This window comes from Diadema antillarum, unplaced genomic scaffold (assembly GCF_040938485.1).
Source record: "Diadema antillarum isolate AM-2024a unplaced genomic scaffold, OU_Dant_1.0 scf00000128, whole genome shotgun sequence".
Classification (NCBI taxonomy): domain Eukaryota; kingdom Metazoa; phylum Echinodermata; class Echinoidea; order Diadematoida; family Diadematidae; genus Diadema; species Diadema antillarum.
Window position 1 is genome coordinate 6,360,386 of NW_027271017.1, and position 11,118 is coordinate 6,371,503.

General features: G+C 39.0%; 1 long non-coding RNA gene across 1 annotated transcript in view; it reads right to left on the reverse strand.

Annotated features, from left to right (window-relative positions):
- Window positions 1-9,298, reverse strand: part of LOC139720441 (uncharacterized) — a 36,662-nt gene extending 27,364 nt beyond the window's left edge. The window contains exon 1 of the long non-coding RNA XR_011710166.1: window positions 9,225-9,298. This is a non-coding gene — a long non-coding RNA (uncharacterized lncRNA). The remainder of the gene's footprint in view (window positions 1-9,224) is intronic.
- Between the last annotated feature and the right edge of the window lie 1,820 nt (window positions 9,299-11,118).

Here is an 11,118-nt window from a genome sequence, read left to right on the forward strand (position 1 = left end):
CCACCCTGCTCTATTCCCACTCGACTGTTTACATGTCCAATGTCCCGGAATATCAAAACTGAGGGACCCCGTCTAATGAAATAATCAGTCAAGTGGTAAATTATTGCAACCGAAGCCTCCCTCCATCCACCTCCCCATATTTTCCATCGTCACAAATTCGGCATGACTCAGCTATGAGTTGTGGAGGGGAAGGGGAAAGCGTAAGATTAAACAAAAAACAAAAAGAGGGGGAAAGTCTTTAATAGGATATCACACAGGCTTTACCCATAATGACCTCCCAACCAGAAACGTGACAACTGTCTGATCTCCATTTACGGAGAAATGCCACGTCCTCATAAACACCTCTGCTGAAAGGGAAGCCGACAGTTCTGTTTCAGCATCAAAGCTTTCGTGGCCATAGAACTGAGGGATTAACTCCTCCTATACGTAATGTGTTGAATCAGACAAACAAAAAATAACGAAAACCAAATATGAAATGCATGAAGCCATAATCAATCACATATTAGCAATGACTATCTTTTATAAGTCCCTATCATGGTGACTGGTAGTCCCAGTCAATGACACAATTATAGACAAAGAATATTTTGCTTCGTTTATATCTCTGTGAGTCAACCTATACTCGCAAAATTAGGGACTTGGGAAAATATTGCCTCCAAACACATAAATGTTGTATTCATACGGTAACTAACATGGAATATCAGAAATTTTCTTTTTCAAAAAGTGATGAAACTTCTCTATTTCATCAATGTTCTTCTCCGTCGTGAATTCAACAAAATATCTTGCAAGTCCCAATTTGCAAAATAATTATACTCCGAAGACATATTTGTATCATGCATAGAAAACCAACCCACTCTGGGAGATTGAAGTACACTTTTCTATATCATATTACATACAGCCACACATTTCAGTCTTCCATTGATTTGATAGTGATTAATAAACTGCACTGCTGTACTGACTGCATTCACATTCAAATCACATTGCAGGATATTTTGAAAGATATCACCATGTCCACTGACCTTACATACAAATCTTCACTGTATATCCTTTTCTGAAATCAATTTCACAAAGAATGAGTCATCCCCACTGCATCAATAGTAGCTTAATCACCAACCACATATGAATTAATTATGTTTCTTATCATATAAATATGTCCAAGAGTATGCAGAGTTAAGAGCCAAAGTCTCTCCTGTTATCTAATGAGCAATTCCAGTGACACCGCTATCATTCAGTTTCTCATGATTTTTTTAAAGGACAAGTCTACCTTCATAGACATGTGGATTGAGTGAATGCAGCAATCAGTTGGACACATCAATGAGGGTTTGAGGAATATTGGACAACCCGTTAAATTTATGAATTTTTGAAGTTTCTGCACAGTCACTTCGGGATGAGAAGACTACTACAGCCTGTGATGTCATATGTGTACAACGATATAAAGAAAACATAAAGAAAATTCATGATATTCTCACTTCTCTCCATGATAAAAGAACGCTTGACTTGCCTCTTTCAGAAGGCAGGGGGAATAATATTACCTTTAACATACGTCAGCGACAAGTCGAGGAAATGTGCACTTTTTTCAAAAAATAAAAATTTGTGAAATTCTCTTTATATTTTCCTTATATCGTTGCACGCATGTGACATCATACACAATAGTAGTCTTCTCATCCAGCAGTGACTGCGCAGACACTTTAAAAATTCATAACTTGTGAATGGATTGTCCGCTTTTCTCCAAACTTTCACTGATGTGTTCTCATAATATTGCTGCATTCACTCATTCCATATGTATATGAAGGTGAACTTGTCCTTTAACTCTATTTGTTGGAGGCGGATGGAGGGGGGGGGGGGGGTAGGGTTACATTTTATTCCCATCAAACCAGCAACTCTTTAACTCCATTTAGCAAGATGTGTGTTTACCGGTAAATCAAGATAAATTCATCTCGACTGTCACAAAACACACTTGCTTTGAACTGATTCATATTGGAGCGCGCCAGATACTGGCGCTAATTACATGTAATTCCATTTTCATCAAGGTGTAGACTGCCACTGCTTTGGAATGAGAGAAATCTGTGCTATGATTTTTCATCAAAACCAAGTAGAAAGTTTCACACCCCAATTCACAAATCTGTCATTTCATTTTATGGATTGGGGGGGGGGGGGGGGGGGGAGGTGGTATGGGGAGTGAGAGGAAGGAGATGGGACATGTATATGATTTGATGAGAAGCTATGACTCACGAGATAATGAGCTTCACGGGATCATCACTGGATTCACATCCAATACATGTACATCTTTTCCTTCCTTCAGTCTCCCTTCACCATCACTGAGCTGGAGTGGAGTACAACAGACGGACACGCGGTGAGGGACATCCGCATCTCTCAAGGTCAGAGTACCCGGGAGAGAGGTGGTGGGGAGTTTTACCCAAAATTCTCAGGCATCCCAATCTAATCCGGCGAGATGGATTTCACTTGACACCAAGATAAACAGCGCGGGGACGGCGGTATCGATCGGAAATAAGTCTTCGATCGTCTCCAGAATTTGTCAATGCCATGCCTCTTGGTTTTATTTGCACATGTATGAGGGAAGTTTTCTGGGTTGGTATTTAATGAATTCTTCTATAAAGCTAATAAGTCAAGTTGATGCGCAAGCTACTTCCAAGTCACGGGAGGGAACTGGCGGTTTCACAGGGCGGAGCTACAACTATGTGTAACTCTATAGATTTTATTACGTGTATACAGTATAATATTATATCAAAGCACTCCCTTTGTCATAGTTGGTCATACCATACATTTTCCTGATAAAGAAGACCTTTCTCCTCATAATGTTCATGAGTAGACATGCAAAGGCATTTAAAGATGCTGAAATAAAAACCAAGAAATATTTGTTTTTAATTCTTTTAAGTACCGGTAAAATAAAAATGTACATTGTACAAGTGTGTATCACAGCTACTGCCAACTGATCTCTATTCTGCAGGTCAGCACATCTAAATTCCAGGGTCCATTATGCTGTATTCAAGTTGCTCCATTGTTGGGCTCTTGTAGATGTAACCTCTTGCTAAGTACTGTAGGTTCCATAATGCTATTAAAAGGGACCAATGCATGTTTTTACTTGCGTCTTCGACACTCCAGCTTTTATTGTACATAGAGAGACTACACAATCTTGGCACATTGGCACCTCCACTGGCATATGACATGATCTACATCCCAGTATAGCTTCCAAACAGCTGTGATCAGACAGCAAGGAACAAGCAAAAAGGCACTTCTCACAACGCTCATCAAAGTTGATTACAATATAGCCTGTATCACAAATTTGCTAGCAAACCTGCAGTCATTACCTTTCGAGTCTTGTCTTATCAATGACAATGTGCACATGGTTGACTTGTGCACGGGCATGAGATACACCTCACATGAGTTGAGTGCATTGCCCTCGCAGAGCAAGTTCTGTCCCTTTCATTCATTAGAGGCATGCTGCTTTGTCCTTTCCTATTTGTGTATTCGTAAGCCTGCCTGTTACGCATGCAGCATTCAAATTTTGGAGCGACAGATAAGGACAGACCACACACAGTAAACTTTTTTGTTGTTGTTGTTCGATAGATATAAACACTTTGAATTGAACTGCATGAAATTACTGGGTGTAGCTGTCTTAGAGTAGCATTACAAGCAAATGTCATCTCCAAGCTGGTACAGACAACTAAAAGAAATTGGAAAGGTTTGCAGAAGGGGCTACAAGACGTCATGTACAGTATGGGGCAATAGATAGTATAAATCTACAAAACAAAACAAAACAAAAACAAAACCAAGGAAGAAAAACTATAAACAAGAAATCAGAGAAAATACAAAAGATGTGCTGTGATACAATTCCAGTGCTACTGTGATGCAGTCCTGGAAGAGTAATAGTAATACTGAATGATTGAAGATGATGAGGGACTGAAGAAGATGATGAGGGCAATAGTCTGTGACTGACAAGTCTTCAGCAGTTGGTGAGTGTAGGATGGATGCAAGAGGACTGTGATCTGTGGTGATGGCAAATGCTACGATCTACAACAGATCACGTGGATGACCCACAAGTGAGGCGCAAGGTGGCAAATGTCACACTGTCACCACACATTCCCCTCATAAGCCTTGCCTATGATGGGCCTGTCATCACACGTCCCTCCTAACTTGACCTGTACTTCCTGCTAATCTCTTTAAACACTTGGATATTATTATTTTTTTTTTTTGGGGGGGGGGGGTGGGGTTAAACATATGTTCTATATCTTCTCACCTCACCAAATATTGGAAATCGCAATTTGGTTGTTGTTGTTTTTTTCCCTTTTTTTCAGGGGCTTGCAGGTGGCAATGACTGTAATGATGGTCAGTGACCTTGACCAGGTTATATTTAGACATTCGAGGGATGAATTTGACTTGAAAGTTACTGTAATTAAAACATGATATATTCGTGGCATTAATTTTTCGCAAATTGGAGCCGACGGCCTTTTTTTGCGGCATGAAATTTTCGCGAACTACCACTGGCATTCAATGCATATACAACCTGTAGTGTTGACAAGAACTTTCGCGTGCATGTTAATCTCGCGAATCTTGACGCTTGCAAAATTTGCAAAATTAAAATGCATGCAAACGTTCCTTGTTTACAGTACACTTGTTCCGGGGGGGGGGGGGGGGGGGGGGGGGGGGGGAATGCGCTGGATGATCAAGCAACAATTTCTACGAACAATAGCCAATTCAGTCCATTTGCAGTTGGTTACAGTCTTCTCAGGTCTTGAATTGTTACATTATATGCAGAATCAATTTGGAAAACACTTTGTTTTCTAATCAGTAACAGCAAAATGGCCTATGGGTAGATGGTATGGCAGCAAAAGCTTCCTGCACTGTTACACAATGTAAAGTAGCATATTCTGTGTTTGATTGGGTGGGGGGGGGGGGGGTCATTTTAAATTTACTGATTGTATTGTCTTTTCGGAAAACAATGCAAAATAAGTCTAATGCACATAGGCACACTGACAGTTTAAGTCAATTAAACTTGAGGTCATAATCACAATAACATGATATACATGTACAATGTACAGTCTGATGCAGTTGGTTGTCCGTATTCATACATTTCGATATTGCTAGTTGCGTACTTGCAAAGTTCTTTTTCACACAAGTTTGTATAATAATGCAGTTCAGAGTCTCTACAAAGAAAAAAAAGGACTTTATGATTGCATGAATTCCAATGTACTGCAAAAAGATTTTATTTCAGAGTACAATTTGTATATGCTGAAGCATTTTTTGAGGCATGAAAGCTTTTTTTAATCGACCATGCATACTTTACAGACCAACATATAAAGCCCAAAAGCCACCTGTTTGTGAGATACCAGGCTACTAAAAGTTGGTACATGTACGAGCTAAAATATTTATGTCTTGTGGGGGGGGGGGGGGGGGGGGAGCATTCCACAAAAGTGGAGCTGACAAATTGAAAGCTGTATCTGATAATAACTGATCTATATCACTTCAAATGGCAGAGAAGAGGTTTATTCAGTTATAGGGCATACTGATATAAAAAGACATTGCAACTATGGCGGGCCAGAAGTCCACATGTACTGTCATGTATAACTGCAACTTTTGGGTGAAGGACAAAAAACCTCATTTTCTGCAACCTGGTTACCATAGAGACCTAAAAAGTGTAAGATATGAAATTGACATACTTGTATCTATGCCATGTTTATTTAATGTCCTGTTCAGACACCCATGCAGCAAATTACAGTGCGCATGCTGTGCAAAAAAACTGAAATGTAGGACTAGAAGACGAAGCATGAGTTTAGTACTGAATGACAGGCAAACACGAGGAGATGCAGCTCTCCTCTGATCCTTGCCCACTCCGCAGTGCCACATTGATGCATTATTAAGAGTCTTCATCCGAACTGTGTCTTACAGTATGGGGCTGCCTCTACAGTGTGCACACTTTGCATACAAATGAAACATGACATGATACATTATTCCCTTTCTCTCCTGTGCCTCTGTCTCTGGCATTTATATAATTGGAGCAGAGTAGTCCTAATGTATTCGTGAATATAACAGCGTGGCTTAATGATCTGGATGTACACAGGATATTCAGATGGTGTGCTGACCAAATAACTAAATCAAATTGTGGCTTACACAGACAATTATTAAAAATATTGATCAAATCAGCTCTAGCTTTTAACTGTCATACATGTACAACAATGTACAGTATGTACATGCGTATGTATGTCTCTAGAGCATCAGGGAGGAATTACATACTGACGATCTACGTGTTGTACAGTATGCAATGTAAGTACCAGGGTACAAAATTTTCAGGTTTTAGCAACATGCCAGTATTTTCCATTAATCTTGATATTCTTCTTTACATTTTAGTTATTGGCACAACAATTATTTATAACACTGGAATGTGCCCCCTAAGGTACATTCTAATGTGCCTTCTAATGTACCCATTTTCTTTTCTTCTTTCTTTTTTTCACGTGAACTAGAATCCTCCACATACAGGACAAAGTACATGTACATGTACACGTTTGTATAAGAAATACCGTATAGAATAATACTGTAATTTCTGCCTGTTTGTTGTTGTTTTTTTTTTCTTGAATAATTCTTGGCCATTGCATATATTGGTTCCCATTCCAAAATTTGACTGCCCATGCCAAAAACCCCACTGCATGCAAAATGGATACTAACAAGTAATCAAACGTCGGCAGTTAAATTTTGGATGGCTTACTCACTCCATTCATCTGTTAATACTTGGGAGTGCAGGGCAGTTTAAAATGCAGTAATGCAGGACAGTTCAAAATGCTAATAAGTTCTGTTATAGAGTTCCTACATGTATGTCACAAGAGAAACTGACAGCTTATATTTTCCCAAACAATTGATTGATTGATTGATTGATTGATTGATTGATTGATTGATTGATTGACTGACTGATTGGATTGATTTCTGATCTTAAGTCAGGATAGGTAGCCCATTCACCAATAAGCAGAGGTCTTCCACAGGGGCCTGAATAATTATAAATGTATCAAACAGCAAAAAATACAATTGTACTTACAGAAGATATTACAAATAACATTCCACGGTGAAATCAGAGATATATTATAAGTAAAGTAAGCGAAAAGTATGATGCCATAACATGAGTTCAACAGAAATGGCATATAGAAAAAAAACAAAGAGAAATAATTAAATCAATATTTTGCTGCGTTAATTTACAAATTGCAACCTTGTTTAAACAATGAATCTTTCAAATTAAATTGATGGAAGGAGCTGTTCCGTTCTGACCACTTTATCTACAATTGTAATAAACATAAAAGAATACATGTAATTTATATGGTCGATAGGACTAGTACTGCAGAACATATTGGGATCAATCCTGGTATTTTGACATCTGCACTTGTACACAATCAATAAGTATTTGGAAAACTCAATATCTGATCTACAGCAAATTGAAGGCCCTACTTCTACATTTGGAAATACCAAGTAACAATAAAGTTATCAACTTGTTTGCACACCAATGGCAGGAAAGGAATACAGAAGGCAAATCAAAATGTGCTAACGTCAGGGTACCAACCTTCCACAGCCCACCAAATATCCTCTCATTTCATTGCATTCACCTTAAAATGTAGTATGTTTCTGCACCGCGTAGTACATGAGAGAAGACTAGCGAGTAGTAGTACTGGTAGTATGGTAGGTGTTCAACCCACCGACCGGGTCCATAACGACCGTCCCCGCATTATAATGGCATTGCGCGTACAGAAAGAAAATGTACGCATGGGACTACGCGCAACGGTGTTCGATTCTTCACTGGGCTATGCTACTGAGTAAAATGAGGCGAAAAACAAATAAGTATTTCCCTCTAAATTAACGAAATTTAGCAAAATCGAATAAGATTTATCGTGTAACTACATATAACTAGGCCGGCAGTGCCTACCTTTGCTGACTCGTTGTTAGATGTAGAGTATCCTTCCGTAATAAATTTGATGATTTTGACCGCAAAATTGTCACCGCCGCTTGTACGATCGTGCACAACAAGTTACACATTCACATGACATAGATTATTTTGTCGCCCGCTACGACCGTACGAGTTGAAGCAGAAACGAGAAATAAATGTGAAAAAACAAACCGACTCATCTAATTTTATTTCAATTACGATGAAAAGTTTCCTAATGAAAATCAATTCAAATTCATCAAACAGTCCTTCAAAAGTAATATCGAAGGATTCAAAATATATTCAAATATTATTGGGGGTAAAATGACGGCTAGAAAAAAACAGCGGTCCTGTCGAAAAAACGCATTTAAGTGCCCTTTAATTACGTATTGTCAGGGTGGTCGGTTGAAATGAGCGGGGCAACTGAGTGCGGAAAAAATGACACCCCACGCGTTAGAAGCCGCCATCTAGAGCACGTACCTCAGATCGCATTTTCAGTGCGCGCTTGTGAGATCCGGAGTATTTTCTCCACACGTGAGTAAAATTTCAGGCAATTGTGAGATTTTTCACGTTTCTATTTGATAGAAAAACGGTTAGGTGGCCGGTATTATGAACACCCAACCATACTAGTGGAGCTATGTCCTCCCATTACTTTTATTACTGGTAAAATAAAAGGGATGCATTCCTTTTTTGAATACTGGAACCAACCATCGCATTGAGACCATGTGGCTTTCTAATATACCGGTACACTGTACATGAAAGCCTTTCCTTGGGGCTAATGTTCATTGTTAGATCTCCAACTCCAGAGTACTGCAGCCTAGCCCTAGTATAATAATAGGTAAAGAACCAATTAACACCATCCAGCAAAGTTAGTGTAAAAATACTGTTGCCAATACTAGCAATTATCTGATGATCTGTTCTTACGACCCAACGACAACGTTAGTCAACAGGTGTCAATAACATTAACATTATTGCTGATAAAAACAGTCTGTTTCAATTGATAATTATTTGACACTGTAACGTACTAACAGTGTAGAAAACCCTATCATATCTGGACAAAAGCAAAGCTAGATCATATTTATGATGAAGATCTTTAGGAGACTACTCAAGTAAGTTTGATCATTTAATAATTTCTGCTCGATTCTTGAAGCAGAATGCCCAAGCCATACCACGGTCCGAGCTGAGCGAACGGGTCTTGATGACATGTTGTGTTTGATACAAGTAAATTTAAATGACATGGATTGAAATTCCTTTACGAACACTGATAGTAGCTACACTGGCTGACTATTGAGAATTGTCTCAGACATACGTGAACTTAGGGTTGTGACTTGAAATCCTTTTCCACAAGTTGAACCAGCCGCTGCTCTTCGCCGCATAGGTTGTCGCAAAACTGACCACAGAGGTACCAGGGCATACAGCACAGTCACACAGTTAGCTAGGCGGCCAGACACGGCCCAACCAGACGATCGTTTACAACTGAAAGCAGCTACACGAACGCACGAAAACAAATGGGTAGCCCCGAGAAGTAGGCGATATGACAGCGCGTCGCCGGTCGTTTCTATGTAAATGAGGAACGTTTCGTACATACAGTGCTGTGCGCTAGCTAGCTCATAGTGCGTGGTACAGTTTTGGATTTTGCCTGTTGTGTACAGTGTATACGTACGGTGTAGGAGAGCCAACTCGGCAGCAAAACACGCTGACGGTTCCGTGGCAAATAATCACACGCAACGGTAAAACAACTCGGCCCAGTGTACTTGCATTTACAACACGTTTGTAAATGTCGTGTACTATACTAGTAATAGTTTGTTTAAACTCTATTTATATATATCGAATTGTACACAATGGAGACACTAGCCTATCGGATCACAATCTACTTTATCTCATAGTTTTCATGTGTGATCATTCTTGCTATAGGGCCTAAAACGCTCAACAGCTTCCCTCTATCTGAATTTCCCCACGGCCTGAAATAAATTCAAAATCAACTGAAGAAAACTATTAAACAACCATAAAATCCTCTAACCCAGTGCCATCTTGATTTCTTGTTCCCAATCAGTCTTTAGCCATTTGGAATTATGCTGCGCCAACAACAACAACTCAATACACATTTGTATAGCTGTCATTTCACTTTTTTAATCCCCATAGTAAATTCGGCGTATAATGAAAACAATGATGATCGCATCGTCCGAGTTGCATCTTTTTTAAATTTGTTTTTCGGTTTCCAGCTTATCTTTTTCTTTTTCTTTTTGCTTACCGACCTGTTTGTTTGCTTATGTATATAATACTAATCAAAGTAACGTGCACAGCACTGAATTGATTTGGCATTTCACGCTCAAGATGGTTTCTGTCAAGCTTTGGTCACGTTTACATCACGTATAAATTTCAGTCTCTCTCATCGTTGGATTCGTGCAAGTTCTTATCGCTGTCCTCCTTTGGATATAATGAAGATTACTGTACCCTAAACGATGCCTATAATATTCAGTGTATCTGAAATGTTCTATCACTCAACACTCATCCCCCCAAAAAAATAAATACAAAAGCTTCATATTTTATCACACATATTCTAGCTCAACTAATAGCAATTTAAATGTTATTTCACTGCATAGCAGAAAAAGAAACAGGCAGGAGAGCATCATGCATAATATGCATGCAGCGGAGCAGGGAATGGCGGGGTGGGGGTTATGGTAAATCTTGCGAAATTTAGCAACAGTTCTCTTCCTTGCTATACATGTACCAATACGCAGAGTTGTCCATAATCATTAATATTGCAGCGTCGACATCTGAGAAAGACAGTCTTTCCTGTGGTAAATGACAGTTGGATAAAATGGATGGAGAGGGAAATCATCTCTTTGGGAGTATTATATATGAATCATGACGATCATAATAGTCTGTTTGCAATACAGAATACATTGTCTGTAAAAGGGGGTAATCTTACTGAGCAACAGTGTTTGCGCACCGTGCATGTTATGGGTAGCGAATTTTAGCAAATTTTAGGTTTTTATAGTCAATGTTTGTAAACATTTTGCAATAGATAATTAGTAAAGAGTTATACAGTGCAATCAAATTCGCATTTTCCCTAAACATAGTCGTTAACATGGAATTCGGAATGTATAAAGTCGTTGAGTTATTGTTTGGGCTTACGCAAAATTTTCAACTTTTATCATCCAAGAGCCCCTCCATTGAATAGATATTGAATATCTGATGAT